The 21,657-nt window shown below is 40.5% G+C and overlaps 1 long non-coding RNA gene across 1 annotated transcript in view; it reads left to right on the top strand.

Annotated features, from left to right (window-relative positions):
* The window catches only part of LOC144894132 (uncharacterized), a 28,147-nt gene that overhangs the window by 672 nt on the left and 5,818 nt on the right, over positions 1 to 21,657 (top strand). The window contains exons 2-3 of the long non-coding RNA XR_013624841.1: positions 12,397 to 12,488; positions 20,633 to 20,834. This is a non-coding gene — a long non-coding RNA (uncharacterized LOC144894132). The remainder of the gene's footprint in view (positions 1 to 12,396; positions 12,489 to 20,632; positions 20,835 to 21,657) is intronic.

The raw sequence follows: 21,657 nt of genomic DNA, 5'->3' as shown, positions 1-21,657 counted from the left end.
CCACAGATCCCTTGGGCGTTAAGCCAAAGAGACATCCATGCATGTCAAAATAATGTTCTGCTTTATTTCATGTGATATTTTTGTTGTTCACAGTTGTAATGAATAAATCGATTAACAAGTACACATACATTCAAAGTACACCGCCCCCATGCCAAATAATTAAATATCCTACAGCGCGGCATTGCCGGGGCGCCTCCGGCGCCCGGCAATACCGCAGTGGAGCTCATAGAGGCTGCATTGGGAGGGAGAGATGTACATCTAATTGATTGATTAATTGTATAATTAAAATCAATAAAAGATTATCACAAAATATTTTCTTAATCAATTGGCTAATACCATAACAAAACCACTTGTGCTTCATCCGAAGATGTATCTTTTAGAAATTTAATCAAATGTCATTAATAAAAAACTAAATAATTAATTGATTAATCAATAAGTAATTCATCGATTAATCAATAAATAATGAATCGATGAAATGATCAATCAATTAATCAAAAATATCCTTGATAGCCACATCACTTGGTCACTGTCATGTCCAAATATTAGCTTCCCAGCTCAAAAGGTGCCTGAGATATTGGCCAAATGAGAAAGAAAATAAATAAATGATTAATAATGAAGATAAATAAATAATAATCATTAAAAAATTAAATTATCAATCAATTCGGTCACAGAACACATAAACCACCACCATTTCATCAGAATCTGTAACTGGGGGAAAATTATTTTTTTTAGTAATTAATCGAATAATTAAATAATTAATCGATACATTGATTAATTGATTAATTAATAAATCAAAAATATCCTTGATAGCCACATAACCTGGTCACTCATGTCCAAATATTAGCTTCTGAGCTCAAAAGGTGCCTGAGATATTGGCCAAATGAGAAAGAAGATAAATAAATGATTAATAACGAAAATAAATAAATAATAATCATTAAAAAATTAAATTATTAATCAATTCGGTCAGAGAACACATAAACCACCACCATTTCATCAGAATCTGTAACTTTAAAAAAAAAAAAAAATGTCATTAATCAAATAATTAAATAATTAATCGATTAATTGATTAATTGATTAATTAATAAATCAAAAATATCCTTTGCAGCCAAATCACCTGGTCATTGGCATGTCCAAATATCAGCTTCCTAACTCAAAAGGTGCCTGAGTTAATGGTCAGAAGAGAAAGGAAATTTGATTAATTAAATAAGTATTTAATTAATCGCCAATAATTAAATAACTCATCAATTAATTGATTAATCAAAAAACAAAAAAATACCGTTTTTGACAAAGGACTTGCTCACTATTGTGCCGAAATTTCAGCTTCCTAGCTTAAAGGATGGCTGAGATATCGCCCGGACAAACAAACAAGAAAACAAACAAGAAAACAACCAGATAGTCAGGTTTGTTATGTAATTTCGTTCTTTTTTTGTGGAGATTAGCAAAACTATACATTTTTGGAAAGCTGATAGCACCAGGAATCCGAAAAACCATGTTTCCATTTGCGCAAATTTTTCTTTGGCGGCCATATTGGATTTTCAAAATGGCCACCATCGGAAACCTATTTTTCGCGATATCTCAACATCCGAACCACCGAGAGTGCTGATTCCAACACCTATACCCACATTTTTGGGGATGAGGAATCACATGAAGCCATCTAAAATAATCTACACCTACCCTGGGATACCAGGTGGCAGCCTACAGCGGATTTTCAAGATGGCCACTTTCAGGAAACATGTTTTTTTCTGAATATGTATACCACATTGAGTGATGTTTCGCTACATTGTGGCACACGGATCATAATTATGAAACCACATCCCTCATATATCCTAAACAGGTGATTTATGTATTCAAGAGGTAAGTATATAGAGATGAGGCTATACAATCCATAATTATACATGTAATAATTACTTTTATTTGAACATAGAATATTTCCCATAGATGAAATTTTATCTTTGTCAACATTCATCAACATTTTGTCCTCATAGGTTTTCAAATGTCCTCATCACTGTCGTCAGAGCAGAGAACAGGTTGACAGTCATCGTCGTTTTCACATTCGGAGCTGCACAAACACAAGTCTGTGCATGCCAAGTCATTGGCACGGCACGAACACCGTCTCGATGAGCAGTCTCCTTTGCACTGACATCTGACCATCTCAAGTATTGCTTTCGGTGCTGGTGGTACATCTGTCATTAGTGGTTTCAATTCCCCATCGTTGTCCTTGAAGTAGCCATGTTGCTGTGGATCCAGGAACACTTGATGTGCGATAGTAGCCTGAGCCCATACCCTTGCCTGAAGATGTACACGATCAACATGCTGATTTAGAGCCCCTAGCGTTGGAGGTAACTTGTGACTTTCAGTCATGTGTTTACAGAAGAGGTACCAGCGCAACTCCGGAATGCTGTTGATACATATTCCCTTTGGTACGTACACTGCACATACAAATCTTGCCAAGTTGGACATCTGATCTGCGGTCACATCTGCAGCATCACCGAGCATTCTCATGGCCTGTATCACGTCACTATCGGCTCTGACGAAAGCTTCAAACCATGTTGTTTTGCCTATTCGCGAAAACCGTCCAGTATTGTCTGCTCCTGTGAATGTGTGGAATGCTGGCAATGCCTTGGCCTTTTCAACGCCAAGATTGTTCCAGATTGGTTGTACTTGCACAAGGCCCGACACAAGGGAGACAGCAGTGTTTTTGAGCAGAACATCATAGTTAGCTATGACCAAGACCAGGACATCCGTATCAGGAGAGAAGAAGGTAAGCTGTTCTGCGTTGGGATTGCGGCGAGTTGCCAGCACTGCTTGGTGAATCATCAGAGTGTCTGCCTCCTCATGATTATTGTCTTCAAAATGCACGCCTTTGTTACTCTTGGCCTTTCCTGCTGCACATATAATTATCAGCTTGGAGGCATCTCTGTTGTACTCCAACGTTTTCTCAGCCAGATATTCTGCCAAATCTGACTTTGTCTGAGCGTGTGACAAGAACCGCTTCATGGTGATGTGTTGGATCTTGGTATTGTCCTTCACTTGGTACTGGACTGGATTGTGCCCCCCTCGTCTTTTTTGTCTTGTGCTTTGCTTCAACGAATCGGCCTTGTAAGTATCAAACACGAGGAATGTGCTGTATCAAACATGTGCTGTTTGATTTCTGCATTCTGGTGATCATAGAAGCAACCAACCATCCTAGATGTGTAAGGTGATACGCTGGTGATATACCATCCTTGCTGATGTGGAATGTGTCTGTTCTCTTTATGGTTTTCGGCACCGGCTTGTCACAATGAAGCATAGGAACCTGGTACGGGGTCACTGACAAACTGGTAGTGTCAGCTATGCGCAGTTGTGGCGCCAATGTTTCTCCTTGAGTGTCACATTTTTGATAAACAGCAATGATTGTTCCATGGGTTGTCCCTTTGCCATCCACGCTGTCTTCAGCAAAGTCTGTGTTATCAGCTGCAAAAAACACAAAAGTTCCCTTCTTCAAAAATGGAGGAACATAAAGCCCTTGGAACTTCAGGGTGTTTTCCACAATGGCATTTGCTAGGACTGTTTCGAGGTGCATAACACGACTGTACGAGACACAGTAACCTTGAGAGCAGAGACTTTCCAGGAGTTTCTTGTGTCATGGTGAACTGCCAAGGCTAATCCTAGAGACTGTGGAGTTTCTTGTGATTTGGTTGATCGGAAGGTCGCAGAATCAGTTTTGGGCCTATAGTTCACTTGCTTGTCAGATTTGAATCCACCCAATAGCATCTGACTAACAGTGAGTACTTCTCTGTTAACGTGAGTGGTTCGTTTTTCAGTTTCTAGTGTTTCTGTTGGCCCCACCATAACCCATCTGATCATTGCGTGGAGTGCTGCTGGAACATCATCTGTGCTGCTAGTGACCTGTATAGCATCGGATGAGTTTTCCTGTTGGTGGAAGTTCTTGATAATTCTGCGCAATGCCTTTGCTGCTTTATAGATAATATTCAGATCGTCTACTTCACTTTCTATCATGGCAGACTGAACCATATCGGATTCGCATGCATCTGGGGAGTAAAGAACAGAAGGTTTTCTCCTGTCCTTTTGCCTAACAGACGTTACGTGTGGTAGTTCTAGAAGAATTCTCTCCTTGAGCCAGTGTCTACTATATGCAGGGAAGTGGTGCGCCAATGCATCTGTGCCACCAAGCAAGTTGATGTATGTTGTTTCAATATGTGCCATGGATAAGTATTGTTTATTCTGAGTTTGACAGTCGACAAGGCTAATCAACTCAATCAAACATGATGTTTGAAACGGATGACCTCTCTCTGTTGTTCCCTTGTTATCCTTGGTACGTAACACATGGAATACATTTGTTGTCCAACATGACTTGTGGTATTGAACATCGATTGCATGTGCATCAGTGGGTGAGATGGATGTGTTTAACCTAGTTTGCAGGGTGAGATTTCCAGACAGCTCCACAGCATCGTGTAATGCTTTCCCACCGTTTTCTGTTCTCAATGTGTACAATTTTTGCTCGTTATCTTCCTGGCAGAAAAAGCAATGTTCCTTAATGAATGGAGCTGTTGCAGAACGTGTAAACGGACTGGTGGTGGAAGTTGATGGTTCGTCCAGTTCTGTGCTTTTTCGCTTTTGTCCACGTTTTTTCTCTGTGTAGGAGCCGGCTGAAATGTGATATTGATGGCGGTCTTTGGCACGTTGTACCTTCTCTTTGTTGGTTGCATTTGAATAACAGATACGATGCCAAACTGCATTATTGAATTGCAGACTTTCACTTGTTTCATCCTTTAAGCAACTGTGAATTTTAACATATTTTCCATCATGGTAGGCTGCTCTATCATTAAGGGTTTGTAGCAAGTGTTCAAACGAGTCCGGTTTGGGCTGCTGGACAAGCGTTCCATATTTTGCTGAAGCGGTTTGACAAATTATGCAGTGCTGCCACTGTGTGGGCTGAGTCGTAACTTCACTCATCTTCTCTCAAGACCTGCAAATATATAAAACGACAACAGGTAAGTAATTGTGAGCTTCATGAGGTTTATTTTAAATGAACTATTAGGTCTGATATAATGACTTTCCATGTACATGAACTGAACATGTTGAAATGATTATTTTCATGTACATGAATTATGAAATGAAATGAAATGAGTAGATTATTTTAGATGGCTTCATGTGATTCCTCATCCCCAAAAATGTGGGTATAGGTGTTGGAATCAGCACTCTAGGTGGTTCGGATGTTGAGATATCGCGAAAAATAGGTTTCCGATGGTGGCCATTTTGAAAATCCAATATGGCCGCAAAAGAACAATTTGCGCAAATGGAAACATGGTTTTTCGGATTCCTGGTGCTATAAGCTTTCCAAAAATGTATAGGTTTGCTAATCTCCACAAAAAAAGAACGAAATTATAAATCTGAACATAATGAACCTGACTAAGAGTGAAAACTGAGTACTCTCTTTCAGCGTGCGTCACTGCCGAGCCCCCTTCGGTGCCCGGCAATGACGATTTGCAATGCCTGGAGATGGCATAGGAAAGGTGCGGTGTACAACAACCAGAGTGAAAACTGAGTACTGCACTCCCTTTCAGCGTGCGTCACTGCCGAGCCCCCTTCGGTGCCCGGCAATGACGATTTGCAATGCCTGGAGATGGCATAGGAAAGGAACGGTGTACAATACTTAATTTTCCAGAAGCTTCCAGGATCCTTGGACCTTCATCCCATGCCATTTCAATGGTTGTTATTCATACTCTTTCGATAAAGATATAAAATATACGAGCAGTTAAATACATGCACATCTGGGAAGTTTGAATTTCCATCTCGTCCAAGTACCAAAAATTGCATTAAACACCATGGAGACAGCATAAGGTCTGAGATCTGCAGGTTTTAGGATTCAGGTTTTGTAAGCAATGATACAAAAGTTTCTGTTGAATTCAGGGTTTGTGCAATTCCAAAAACATTCTTTCTTCTCCAGATATGCAACCAGCATTTTTTAACCAGCTCTCCTGTGGATATTGATGTTCCATAGCTCATTACTTTAATTAATTCTGAAACTACAGATAAGAGTGTCTGTCCATACATTTGGTCCCACAGGCCTCACGATTTACTGCAAGACGTTAGTGTTTTCTTCATAACAAGAACAAAAACGTTGCCATCCTTAACAGAAAGGGCAGGAACTCAATGGCTGTTCCTTTTCACCTCATTGATTTACTCCAAAAGCTTTGAGGGATTCGGCAATGACATCCAATAGCAAATCCCATTAGGGAATGTAATTTCATCATCATTACCTCCGCCACCAAAGGTGGATGGAGGTTATGTTTTCACCCCTGTCTGTCTGTCTGTTTGTTACCTGGCAAAAAAAACAATTTTGGACAAGGATGTTGATCACCGGTTTGTGTGTTTGTCTTTGTTTGTCTGTTCGCTCACTTATACTTGCGTACAAGTCACAATTTTAAACCGATCTTCACGAAACTTCACCAAATGGCAGAGTTCGTGGTCCGACCAAATCCTATCTATTTTTGAGGTCAAAAGTCAACCACTTCTTTCAAATTTCTAAAATCCTCAATTTTCATCCGATTGATTTGAAATTTCAATAAGATTTTCAAGCAGCTAACTGAATTCAACCACCGATTATTTTTGAGATCGGCATAGGCCAAAAGGTCAACATGGGCCAAAGGTCGACAACCATTTCAAATTTCTAAAATCCTCCATTTTCATCCGATTGACTTAGAATTTGAATGGGATTTTCATTTCAGTGAACTGATTTCAACCACCAACTATTTTTGAGATCAACATACGTCACAAGGTCCACATTGGCCAAAGGTCAACCACTTTTCTCAAATTTCTAAAATCCTCAATTTTCATCCGATTGACTTGAAATTTGAATAGGATTTACATATCAGCTAACTGAATTCAACCACCAACTATTTTTGAGATCAGCGTAGGCCAAAAGGTCAAAATAGGCAAAGGTCATCAATTTCAAATTTCTAAAATCCTCAATTTTCATCTGATTGACTTGAAAACTGAATAGGATTTGTGTATCAGCTTACTGAAACCAACCATCAACAATTTTTGAGGTCAACATAGGCCAAAGGGTCAACATAGGCCAAATTTCTAAAATTGTCAATTTTCATCCGATTAACTTAAACTTTGAAGACGATTTGCATATCAGGTCACTGAATTCAACCAGTAATCATTTTTGAGGTCAAAAGGATGCTCTACTGAGTGCCATTCTACTTTGTTCTGTTTTGCCAAGTATCGCTCTATGAATGATTTTTCATTTGTGTGTCTGTGTGTTTGTGAACAAGATATCTCAAAAAGTTGTGGACGGATTCAAACAAAATTTGGCAGAGAGGTGTGACAAGGACGAAATGATTAGATTTTGGTGAAGATCCGGATTCGGATCCGGCTAGTAGAATTTTTAAAGTGATTCTTCACCATTGAGAGATCGGGCGAAAAACGATATATAACATGATATTAAAAAAAGTTATGGCCGAGTTATGACTCAACATGGTGGACGCGTTGGTTTGGTGACAAGAACAGGCCGATTCGATTTTGGTTCAGGTCCGAATCCAGATCCGGCCTATCAGCTTCGCTGTTCAGCCTGGCAGAGGTGTTCAGCCTGGCAGAGGTGTGCACTTTACCGAGTGCCGTTCTCGTTCTTGCTTGGATATGGCAATATATAAACTGGCACATAATTTGATGGAATTTGACATTGAACAGACGTGAATGCATAATCAAGTCAGGTGCTTTCAAAAGTTTTCAAGATTTTATTCTGAGGTTGTGTTTGACATCTGCTGCATGTTAGTGCAATGTATACCAAGTGTGTGATGGTGCAAGACATGCAACAATATTGCATCATCCCTCATCAGTGATGTGTCCAGATTGTACGACAGGTTTCATGATGAGCAATTTGATCCGGATGAACAAGCAGCAAATCAAATGCCCTACGGGAGTAGCTCAATAGGGTTTTTAGAAATAGATTGATATAAAAAGATATGAATAGAAAATTAAAATAAGAGCAATTGTTCACATAAGAGTGTGAAATTGTGAATTAACTGTGAAAAGGTTAATAACCGAGTATGATTCCCTGCTATATACATAGTGAAATAACCGAGTCTGTCACCCCATGTGACATGGTGCTTATTGATAGATGTGCAAAAAACCTGCCTGCACTTTTGATAAGAAATTAATTAATTCTTGGCAATATTGGAAGTTTTTATAACTCAAACTAGAAAATATAATTTGACGAGAACACGTCGATGGATACGCCTCCACCTACGCTCGGTGTCAACCCACTATTATGTTTGGTCTCAATTAATTATAGGTCACATGAAAAATTAAAGGTCACATGAGAGAAAGCATGAGATAAATAGAGAGAGAGACAACATAGATGCTTCTAACTCGTTATGATCTGGAAAATTATTTTCAACTAAAAGACACATGACCTTTAACCTTTTGAACCCAAAATCGAATATGCTTATCTTTGTATTACAGTCCATACTTAGGCCAAATTTGCTTGAAATCAATTAAGTGGTTAACTTGTTATTTTTACAAATTGATATTCAATTAAAGCGCTCATGCCCTTTGACCTTTTGAACCTTCTACCATCTATACTTGCATCAAGTTTGCTGAAATTCCTTCAGTGGTTTACAAGTTTTGTGGGAACGGAAGTTGTTCGATTAAAGACCACATTGCCTTAGACCTTTGACCGTTTGAACCCACAATCTAATCAGTTCATGTTGGTATTTCGGTCCATACTTGTGCCAAGCCTGATTGAAAACACTTCAGTAGTTGACAACTTTTGGTCATAACAAAAAACAGGACCACTGGAACTGTAGCTTGTCTCGGCCCTGGCCTAATGTTGTAATCCAAATTTGGTCGTGTTCTGACTAATAGATCTGGAGCAGAAGATTTTTGAAGGAATTTATGCGATTTTTCCCAGATATTTACCAAGTCGGCCATTTTGACAAACTGCCGGTCACGTGCTAGGTGTGACCACAATTTAACATCCCTACCCTGGCCTGAAGTTGTAACCTAAATTTGGGAGCATTCCGATTGGTAAGTCTGGCGAAAACGATTTTTGAAGAAATTTAATAAGGCCACCATTTTGACACTCCCTGTCAAGTGATCAGCATGGCCTCCACAATTTAACACAAGGACCCTGTCAAAATGTTGTAACCCAATTTGTAGCATCATGACTGGTGGATCTGGAGAAGAAGATTTTTGAAATAATTTACACAATTTTTCCAAAAATGTGACTAAGTCGGCCATTTTGACACACTTCTGGTCACGTGGTTGGCATGGCCTCCGCAATTTCACATCAGGGCCCAGTCCTAATATTTTAACTCAAATTTGGAAGCATCCTGATTGGTAGGTCTGGAGAAAAATATTTTTGAAGGAATTTACTAGTCCGTCATTTTGACACACTTCCGTTCACGTGACCAGAATGAGCTTTACAATTCCCATTACCAGACAGGAGCGGAACCTTGCTGCCAAATTTCAGCTGACAACTTTTACAATCCCCATTACCAAAGCGGTTTGGCCGGAAAAGTCGAAATAGTAGACGGATGGACGGACAGATGGTGCACGATGACAACACCTTATCTGGAATTCAAATTCCAGATAAGCTAAAAAACCATAACGGACAATGAGATAAAGCATCCCGTCAGAAGTACAACCTCAGGCAAAGAATGACAGCAGGACAGGCAACACAAAAACATAATACAGATCCTCCAGCCTTTGACCACCAGGCTTCCAAATCCTTTGGTATACAAACATATATACAGTCACGTGAAAAAGTAAGTACACACCATGTAAAGTTTTGACTTTTTCAACATATTTCAACATACAGCTATTTGATCTTCATTTCAATAATATTGATAGATAAAGGTGAAATAATATAACAAACATCATGAAACATTTACATTTTGTAGTCCATTGTATAATTTAAATAAACATAAATGCAAATTTCGCATGTGGAAAAAGTAAGTACACCCCTACATTTATCACTACTTCAAATATCTAAAAGTAGAATCAGGTGCACCAGCTCAGGTGCAAATGATTAGAACATCGTTAGAGAGGATCTTGGAGGAACCTGCCTTATTTAAACCTCAGACATTTAGTTTGGTTTGCTCTTTGTTGTTGAAGTGTGCGGCGTCACCATGCCTAGATCAAAAGAGCTCTCTGAGGCCTTCAGAAAGAAGGTTATAGATGCCTACAAGTCTGGGAAGGGATTTAAAAAGATCTCCAAACAATTTGAAATCAATCATTTGACTGTCCGGAAGATCATCTACAAGTGGAGAAGATTCCAAACAACTGCCAACTTGTTCAGGCCAGCCCGCCCCAGCAAGTTCAGCCCGAGAGCAGACCGCAAGATGCTGAAAGAAGTCTCGAAGAACCCCAGAAAGTCATCACGGGACCTACAGGTAGCTCTTGCCACTGTTGATGTCAAAGTGCACGAGTCTACCATTAGAAAGAGGCTGCACAAATTTGATCTACATGGGAGGTGTGCCAGGAGGAAACCTTTGCTGTCCAAAAAGAACATCAGGGCAAGACTAAAGTTTGCCAATGAACACCTAGGCAAAGACCAGCACTTCTGGAACAATGTGCTCTGGACAGACGAGTCAAAGGTAGACCTATTTGGCCACAGTACCAGAAGACATGTTTGGCGAAAACCGAAGACAGCATTTGGACACAAGAACCTGATACCAACTGTAAAGCATGGTGGTGGAAATATTATGGTTTGGGGAAGCTTTGCTGCATCAGGGCCTGGGCAGCTCACCATCATAGAATCCACTATGAATTATTCATTGTACCAGAGGGTGCCTGAGGATAATGTGAGGCCATCCGTCGGTAAGTTGAAGCTCAATCGAAGGTGAACCTTGCAACATGACAATGACCCTAAACATACCAGTAAATCCACCCAGGAATGGCTGAAAAGAAAGAAATGGAGGGTTCTGGAATGGCCAAGTCAAAGCCCGGATCTAAATCCCATCGAGATGTTGTGGGGGGATTTGAAACGAGCTGTGCATGCAAAAAAACCCTCAAACATTGCACAGCTGAAAGAATTCTGCATGGAGGAGTGGGCAAAAATTTCTCCCAGTCGATGTCAGAGACTGGTAGACAGTTATAAGAAATGCCTACTTGAAGTTGTTTCTGCCAAAGGGGGCAATACCACCTATTAGAGCCAAGGGTGTACTTACTTTTTCCACATGTGAAATTTGCATTTATGTTTCTATAAATTATACAATGGACTACAAAATGTAAATGTTTCATGATATTTGTTATATTATATCACCTTTATCTATCAATATTGTTGAAATGAAGATCAAATAGCTGAATGTTGAAATATGTCGAAAAAGTCAAAACTTTACATGGGGTGTACTTACTTTGTCACGTGACTGTATATAAGCTAATTTCTAAAATGAAAATTCGTGCCACCCTTCGTTTTTTTTTTGTTTTTTTTTTGTATACAAGATCGAGGCTCGTGATAGAGCTAACATTAATCACAAAAAAACAACAAACAGACACATAAAACATATAATAAGGGGAGTGGGAGACAAGATGGGGAGAGAGGGGGAAGCACACAAACACAACATTTGAGAGCAGGGACATCAGTCATCAGGATATATGTGGGAGGGAGAGGGCTTGGTGGGAAGGGGCATGGGAAAGGTGGGGGGGGGGGGGGGGGGGGAGGGGGGGGGGTTGATCCTTTAGTAATCAAAATGTATTATTTGTTTACGGGGAAGCAAAAGGACATCACACACACACACACACACACACACACACACACACACACACACACACACACACACACACACACACACACACACACAAGATAACACTGGACTTGACTCTGGCGCACTCTATTAAACATCAAACAAACACAGCCAATGACGTAGGAGGAAAATGAGGTACCTTTCTGGAGCACACTGGACACCTGTCCTCTAAATGCTGAGTGTTGAAGAAGCAGCCCGTACATTGTTATATCTCAGCAATAACCTCTGCAGGGTTCACAATTGCACCGCCAAATTACCAGACTCGGTGTGAATGCTCCAACCACAATACCACCGAGGTTGGTTGTGTTATTCAAATTAAAAAAAAAATCTAATTGAAACGGTGTTTTTCCCCAATTGTAAAATAATTTTAAGTTTGTGTGATGATGATGATTGATGAGGAAGAATCATGTAAATGGCAGTCTGAAGATTGCAGGGTGGGGACGGACACCCAATTGTGTGTGGCTCCCCAATTCAGCAAGTGACAGGAAATGAAAATCTCACACTGAATTTGCCATGAATAGCTGAACCTAATAAATATTTCGAATTAAATATTTATGATCCGGGTGGGAGCGAAATATGTGGAAGAATTTTCTATCTGTGTAATGCTGCGCTTATTAACTTTTTATTGTCATCTGCACAGGTCAGCGAAATGCAAGAGGTCAGAAGTACAGCCTCAGAATGCATGGAGGGGTCCCTTATTGAAGATGTCTGCCTTTTTCCACTCGTCTTGGAGTTCGTTCGAAAAATATCTACTTTTTGTTTGTTTCACTTCATTCAAAGCATACTTTTAGTGATGAACGTGCAAGGACAGTGTGCAATTGTTACCTCCGCTACCAAAGGAGGTTATGTTTTCACCCCTGTCTTTGTCTGTCTGTATGTATGTCAATCAACGACAGGTCCTGGGCCGGATTCAGGAATGGGCAAGTTGGGCAGTTGCCCAGGGGCTTCCACAACCAGGGGGCCTCCACTTATGGACGATCAGTAGAAGCTGCACTCTCACTGTCTGAAAATTTCGAGTTCAGAATTTTCTTCCAGTAATTGATCAGTTTCTGAGTTCATTGGAGCAACGATTGGAAGCCGATGAGAACACCTGTTCTCTTTTCGGTTTCTTGCGTAAACTGGAGTCACTGGACTGCGATGAAATCGAAGCAGCTGCAGTAACATTGGTTGTTGAGTACAAGGATGATTTAGATTCTAGATCAAACACTTGGTGTTGAACTTGTGCAGTTTGCAGCCTTCCTCACTCATTTACTGGAATACGAAGATGATAATATAGGGACAGAACATTTCCTTTACAAACTGTTGATGGACAAGAAAGTTGCGGATACATTTCCAAATGTCGAGATAATGCTACGGATGTACTTGGTGCTCATGGTCACAAACTGTTCTGGAGAACCTTCATTCAGTAACATGAAGTTCATCAAGAACAGACTCCGTATTACAATGTGTCATGATAGGCTCAGTCACCTGGCCTTGATGAGTATTGAATGTGACATTCTCAGAGATTGACTTCGACAAATTGATCCAAGACTTTGCAAGGGTCAAGTCTTGTAAAGTGCCTGGTCTGTAAATATAGGTATTAGGTACTTTACTAGATTCTTATGATTGATCATGAACGACCTGCTTGCTTATTCACTATCCAGATTCTCTATACTTGAAACATAGGAACTTCGTAGATTCTTATAGATTGATCATGATGTTTAAAGATGTGCCTGCTTGCGTATTCAAATTCTTTATGCTTGAAACATAGGAACTAGATTCTTATATAGATTGATCATGGTGTTTATAGATGTACATTTTTATTCAGAAAATGTTTCAGAAAATAGAGAAATTCAAATTCAGAAATTTAAATTCAGAAATTCAAATTCAGAAAATTCAGAAAATTCAGCCTCCACTACTGAAGGCTGCCCAGGGGCCTCCACATGTCTAAATCCGGCCCTGGACAGGTCACAATTTTAAACCGATCTTCACGAAACTTCACCAAATGGTAGAGTTGGTGAATTCAACCACCAATATTGTTTTAAGGTCATATTTGTTTTAGGGATTTCACAAGTACACTACTCACAATAAGTTAGGGATATTGTGGGAGTGAGGTTATTTTTTTTATAGGGGTTAGGGTTAGGGTATTGAAATCAAGAATGCTGTGTTTTTTCACACATTAATAACCATAGAATTAGGACCAACAACCTTTTTCAACATAATTAATACACAAAATCAACCACACCAAAGAACCTGCCAATATCCCTAACTTATTGTGAGTAGTGTATCATGTTCTGCACGACGTCTTTCTTATTACTTTCAAAATCGAGAATTTTTCAAGTATATTGGTCGGATGCGTTTGTTATTACTTGCCGGCATAGATTCCGGCAAGTATGTTGGTTGGTTGGTTATTTGCCGAAATAGATTCCGGCAAGTATGTTGGTTGGTTGGTTTGTTACTTGCCGGAATAGATTCGCCAGAATAGACTTTGAGTGGTGAGGGGGCTTGAAGCCAGATTTTAATCTTACAGCCGCCATGTTGGTGCTCGCCGTCACTGTGACAGCCTCAGAGCTGTCACATTCACAATCGCTATGTCGTATGTACTCCCGATATGTGTTTCCTTCATTGTGAAAACTACCAAGTCAACAGTTAAAAGGATTTTGAGCCGATAGGTGTTACGGCCTTGGCAAGATCGATGGAGACAGCGATCTGTTACCTTATACACCGTGCAAATAGCTATGTGGAATTCTCTCATGTAGAGATTAAACCCACGTTGTTTGAACTTTGGCAGAGGTCATTATTTACTTTTAATGATGTTTATATACGAATCAAAAAGAACGTAATTGGTTTTGGGTCATCTTTTCCGCATATCTCATGGGATTGTGCGTTGGAGAGACGACCGACAGTGATGGTGGGGAGTGGTTGGCAAATCAAAAAAAAAAGAAGTACATCCCGGCAAGTCCTCGGTCTCTGACCGATTTTTACTTGCAAAATCGAAGATTTTTCGAGTATATTGGTTGGTTGCGTTTGTGGTTCTGTCTGTCTGTCTGTCTGTTTGTTTGTCACTGGCCGACAGGTCACAATTTTCAACAGATCTTCACGAAACTTCACCAAATGGTAGGGTTCGTCAAAATCAATAAGCCTATTGTTTTTGGGGTCAAAAGGTCAAAAGGTCAACATAGGCCAAAGGTCACCAACATTGCTAAATTTCTAAAATCCTAAATTTTCATCCGATTGACTTGAAATTTGAAGAGGACTTGCATATCTGGTCACTGAATTCAACCACCAAGTATTTTTGAGGTCAACATAGGCCAAAAGGTCAACATATGCCGAATTTCTAAAATCCTCAATTTTCATCCAATTGACATAAAATTTGAAGAGGACTTCCATATCTGGTCACTGAATTCAACCACCAAATATTTTTGAGGTCAACATAGGCCAAAAGGCCAACATAGGCCAAATTTATAAAATCCTCAGTTTTCATCCGATTGACTTGAAATTTGAAGAGGACTGGCATATCTGGTCACTGAATTCAACCACATATTATATTTTAGGTAAACATAGGCCAAAAGGTCAACATAGGCCGAATTTCAAAAATCCTCAATTTTCATCCGATTGACTTGAAAATTGAACAGCATTTGCACATTGAGTCACTAAATAGGGAAACTAACTATTTTTGAGGGCAAAAGGTCAAAGGTCAACTCAAGGTCAACCTTCCAAAAATCATCATTTTGCATCTGAAAAATCGTCACTTTTCTTCCTATTGACCCAAGCTTTGATCAAGATTGTCAATTTTAATCTTGATGAAATGGACAATTTGCTGTATCAATGGAATTTTTTTTCTTGGAGGGGGGGGGGGGCGGATTATGCAAGTATCATGCTCCGCATGAAGTCTTCTTGTTCATTTGTTTTTATTTTTGTTTGTCACCGGCCTACAGGTCACAATTCTAAACCGATCGTCACGAAACTTCACCAAGTTGTAGAGGTCGTCCCAATTGAGAAGCCTATTGATTTTGAGGTCAAAGGTCATCTGGAGGTCAAATTTCTAAAATCGCTATTTTACATCCGATTGACTTGAAAATAGAACAGCATTTGTACATTGGGTCACTAAATTCGGAAACCAACTAATTTTTTAGGTCAAAATGTCAAAGGCTATTGCCTTTTTGTGGTGAGGCTATTGCCCAGAAACAACTTGCTTTCGTCTCCTGGAAAGCAAATCCAACGGAAGGAAATCTCATTTCCTTTCACAAAGCCCGAAACAAGTGTGTGTCCACCCTCAGGAGAGCCAGGAAACAATATCTCTCCATTCTCAGGACCGAACTCTCTTATCTGTCTCCCTCTTCCAAATCCTGGTGGCGTCTGGTCAAATCTGTTTCTGGTGTTTGTTCCCCCTCCATCCCCTCCCTCACCTCAAATGGCCACACGGCTGACTCCGCACGTGAAAAAGCTGAATGCCTCAACTCTGTGTTTGCCTCTAAATCTTGTGTCCCAAACCCATCCCTCTCTGTACCTACCGTGCCCAGTCGTACCCAGCTGCTCCTGGACTCTGTGTCCTTTCCTCCTGACAAGGTGGAAAAGTTTCTGTCAACCCTCGACTCGGATTCTGCAACTGGACCTGACGGCATCAGCCCACGGGTCCTAAAATCCTGTTCTTCCGCTCTTTCACTCCCTCTCTCTGTTCTCTACACCCTCTCTTTTGCTCAAGGTCATCTTCCATCTGCTTGGAAATCTGCCAACATCACCGCTTTGCACAAAAAAGGTGTAAAAACAGATCCCAGCAACTACAGACCAATCAGCCTTCTCCCAATTATCAGCAAAGTCATGGAATCCATCATTGCTTCAGATATGAAATCTCTCCTCTTCTCCAATGGCATGATCTTTGATCATCAATTTGGTTTCAGACCTGGACACTCTACTCTGGACATGCTGCTTCGGCTTTCTCAACAATGGATGGAGGTCCTCAATGCCAAACAGGAAATTAGAGCAGTCTCCCTTGACATATCACGTGCCTTCGATACGGTCTGGCACCCCGCTCTGCTCACCAAACTCTCCTCTTTTGGTATCCATGGAAATCTCCACGCATAGCTGGCGGACTTCCTCTCGAGTCGTAGTCAACGTGTGGCCCTGAATGGGTTTCTCTCATCTCCTCTTCCTGTTCAGGCTGGAGTTCCACAAGGCAGTGTTCTGGGCCCTGTGCTTTTTCTGGTCTTCATCAATGATCTCTCTGACTCTCTTGAAAATCCTCTGTATCTCTTTGCTGATGACTCTACTCTTTGTCGCTCCATTCTTCATCCCTCAGATCGGCAGTCTGCAGCCTCCTCACTCTCTGCAGACCTGGACAAAATCACAGACTGGGCAAACAAGTGGAACATGTCTTTCAATCCTGACAAATCTCACACTCTTACGATGTCTCTCCGAAAAGACCGACTGGACAACCCTCCCATCCACTTTCTGAATAATCCTCTCCAAGAAGTTCTGTCACTCAAGCTGTTGGGTCTCACTATCTGCCATGATCTTTCCTGGGAAAACCACATTTCAAATCTGGCCTCCAAAGCCAGTCGCCGACTGGGCATCCTCCGTCATGCGAAGTCCTTCCTTGGCACACCTGAGCTCCACACCACATACAAGGCTTTCATCCGCAGCTCAATGGAATACTGCTCTCCCCTCTGGGCTGGTGCTCCTGCCTCACACCTAGCTCGTCTTCACGCTGTTGAAACCAAAGCATTCAGAATCATTGGAATCTCCCGCGATGAAGCTAACTCCAAGGGCCTCTCACTCACTCACCGCAGGCAGGTTGGTGGTCTTTCTGTCTTCTACCGACTCCTCTCTGGCCTTGCCCCCCCAGCTCTCTCTGGGCTCTGTCCCGCAAATATTCCTACAGGTCGCACAAGATCTGCCTGCAACCCTCTTATGGTCAAACTGCCAAAATCAAGACTCTCTGCTCACCTTCACTCCTTCATTCCTCTTTTCTCTCGCCTCAGGAACAAACTCCCTCAATCTCTTCAATCCCACTCCACCCTCCAGGTCTTTAAAACAGCTGTTCACCACCATCTCTTATCTTCCCCCATCCAAAACCTTGATCTTTTCTACCCCAGCTAATTTCACCCCAATTCCACTTTTTTGAAATACCGACTTCTGTCCTGGAAGTCCTTGGTGTCCTTGTGTTTTATACTTCTCCCTCCCCCCCCCCCCTTCCCACGCCTCCTCCCCCCAAGCCCTCTCCCTTCCACACATCTCCCTGCTCTCAAATGTTGTGTTTGTGTGCTTCCCCTTCTCTCCCCATCTTGTTTTCCGCTCCCTCTTTTTATATATTTTGTTTGTCTGGTTGATTTGTTTGTGAAGTAAATGTTAGCTCTTTCACGAGCCTCGATTCAGTATACAAAAAAAAAAAAAAAAAAAAAAAAAAGGTCAACTCGGGGGCAAAATTCTAAAATCATCAATTTTCATCTGAGAAATCGTCACTTTTCATCCTCTTGACCCGAGCTTTGATCAAGATCGTCAATTTTTCTCTTGATGAAATGGACAACTTCATGGATCAATGGCAACCTATTTTTTTTTTGGGGGGGGGGGGGGGGGAGGTGGATTTTGGAAGTATCGTGCATGACGTCTTCTTTTTTGTTTGTTTGTTTCTGAACAGGATATCTCAAAAAATTGTGGACGGATTTGAATGAAATTAGGTGGAGAGGTTGATTATGTGACAAGAACAAGTCGATTAGATTTTGATTAAGGTCCGAATCCAGATCCGGCCTATAAGTGGATATAAAACATAAACTGTTCAGCCTAGCGGAGGTATGCACTCTACCAAGTGCCGTTCTAGTTTTAAATAGAATTACCACGACTTTCCCAACCTTGATATAAGCTGTCAGGGTAGCCTAGGCCCTAGAGGTGCACAAACTTGTCTCTGTGTTGTCTAGCCTGGGTTTGAATCGTGACTCAGCTATAAACTGTCATCAATGTGTGTCCATCGGATGGACGTTAAACTTGGTATCCCAGCTCCTGGCACTGGTTGGTGGACGTTAAAGATCCACATAGAGTTGGTCTTTCGCATAGAGTAGGTGAGCCATCACCGGCACACTGTAACAAATTACAAATTTCTGCATAAACTGCGGGTAGCAAGTGATCTGGTCTTCTTGGATACTCCATAAAACAACAGGTTACATCTCGTGCTAACTCAGTGTGAAGTTGTTGTCTGGTTCAGCTCCAACATTCAAAACACGTTGTTCACATGTCATTGTTGTTCTCTGTAATCTTCGGATGACGCAGGAATAAGTAATTTTGGTAAAAAGTGAGAAAATTACCTACAGTTGACCAAAAATGGTGCATTTTCAGTGTCTTTCAGGAAAGCTTAAAACAGCACTCAGCAATTGTCAGGACATTTTAAGGTCTGCTTTTGTGAAATTTGCCTTTGACCAGCAGTTGAAACAAGTGAGTGGAAGTCAGGTGAATGCTCAATTTGAAGGGCAACACGTTACTCTACAGCACCAGAACAAAAAGAAATAACTAAATTAATAAAACGAAAAAAAAATCAAAATTGACAATTTTTGTCCAAAAAATGTTTAAAAATCAAAATTGACCAAAAATAAATAAATCACAATTGACAATTTTTGTCCAATTTTTAAAAATATATAAATTGACCAATTTTTATCAAAAAAATAAAACAAAATATCAAAATTGAATTTTAATTTTGTCAAACATTTTGTCAAAAAATATAAAAAATGACAATTTTTGTCCAAAAATGTTTTAAAATCAAAATTGACAATTTTTTGTCAGAAAATAAAATATCAAAATTGACAAAATTTTGTCAAAAAAAACCAAAAAATCAAAATTGACAACATTTTTGTCAAAACAAACAAACAAACGAGCAGAGAGTCAAACCCCAGGGAGGCTGTTGAGCAACAATTGGCGGCACCACTGTGTCATGGACTATGACCCCAGTTCTCATTAGGCATTGCAGAAAGATTTAGTAGGTTATACATTTCACCTGCCATACCTGCATTTGCTTACTTGAAGTGACATTTGCCAGTTAATTCCCAGTCCGCGTGTTGTTATATGCAGCAGTTCAACGGTAGCTGGCAACTGTCCGCCTCATTGCCATGGTTTCGTGCTGCCATGTCACTCTAACAACCGTTATTTGGTGACCTGAAAAGGGGGAGTCAATTTGATATGGTAGAAATTAACATACAAATGATTTTCTTGGCATTATTAGTACTTAGCCGGTTTAGATTGAAAAATGTTGGATTGCTATTGGCATATGAGGTTTGCGGATAAACATTATTTAAAAAGCAAATTGCAGAGAGTCAGGAGCAACATTGGTAAATGTTTACTCGAATCGACAGGGAGCACAAAATACGTCAAATCAAGTAAATATCTTACCAATCAGACATATTCTCATCTTGGGCCTGCACTGATTGGTAAGAGCGGTGGTTGGACAACGTGCCAAAAATGCCTTGGCAGGGCCAAAGACAGTAAATAAATATCTCCAAGATTTTATGTCGAGACAACGGCAGCATATTCACCGTGATCTACAAAAAAAGAATATCAATGTTGATCAAAATAATGAGGATGTAATAAGTAAGAATCATAACAACATTGAAAAGGTGAATAAGCCGAGCTGGCTGTATGAATGATTGAGGAAGGCTGAGCTGTTTATGTATTGAGTTTTGATATCGAGTTTAGTTGGGATTTGAAAAGTGACCAAATAGGAAGCGAAAGCTGAACACCCATTGATCCATCTGTATTGTATGACAGCAATTTTGGAAACAGTTTTTCCTGACTCAGGATGACATGATCTTTGCGTAATCAATCTATTAAGCAATGCACTGACACTTATAACTGGGCTTAGTAAGGATGCAGTTCCACAGCCCGTGATTCAATGTCTTATTTTTTGGTTCTGACAGATGGTGCTCCCTCGTGTCCGACTGTGTTCCATCGAGATTTGGTTCACTGCGGAAATTGCCCACATCAGGGCGGCATGGTCAAGACGGGACAGAAAATTGGACGCTCTCTCGGGTGATGCAAGTGCCCCCTGACGCGATAGTCAGTCTGGATGTTTGTTACCAAGCCAACTATTACCTGAGCCATAATGTGAACACCAATGGGGTGCAATAAGTAGAATGTGCTGACAGGTATGCAATGAAATGAGAGAATAAAAGGAAAGGGTTAGGGAGATCTCGCGAGATCTCGGAGACGGTGGGAGGGATTTTCGAAGCTCCACACGGTCTCCACGTTTTTCGAAGTTAAGTCTGTTCACAATTGTATTTTGTCGAAACTGTATTTATCTTTCGGTGTGTGAAGTTATTGTGTGCAACTTTGGTTGTTTCTCGGTGTTTATCTTTCATAAATTGATCGTCTGTTTGCCGTGTCGTGTCTTGAGGCCTTGTACAGTGTGCACTGTACAACCTTGAGGCTTTGTTTTTCTCTCAGCGGTCCGTCGTTTGTGATCCAATAACTTTCGTTCTCTGTATTCCCAGGCTTTTCACCCATAGCCTACTTCCTTGTGTAAATCTCAACTCAAAAAAAAAAAAAAAAAAAAAACACAACAACATTTCCTTCTCTGTTCTCATTCGTTTATTCATTCTTATTCGTTCGTTCGTTCTTCGACCACGTGTTTCTCCCCCATTTCCCCAGATAGTTTTCACTCATTAACCTTCAATGTTTACACTTTCCCCTCAAGTTATGTATTCCGTCATATTTTATAACACCTTTTTCTTCTTCTTCTTTAAAAGGCTGCTTTCGACTTGCTCACCAAATCAATTCATCCCAAAAAAAATATCCATCTCCTATAGTGCCTTTTTTCTACATTCCCTAAACTCTCCTGCACTCCATCCTCCATCCAGCGTCCTTAAACGTATTTTTAACTCGAAGGTCACAAGAAACTCATTTTGCAATAAATGTTCGTTTCCCATAAATCGTACACTTTCAA

The sequence above is a fragment of the Myxine glutinosa genome, chromosome 10, assembly GCF_964187855.1.
Source record: "Myxine glutinosa chromosome 10, kmMyxGlut1.1, whole genome shotgun sequence".
Taxonomy (NCBI): Eukaryota; Metazoa; Chordata; class Myxini; order Myxiniformes; family Myxinidae; genus Myxine; species Myxine glutinosa.
Note: the sequence above shows the minus strand (reverse complement) of the source record. Positions and strands in the feature narration are given on the sequence as shown.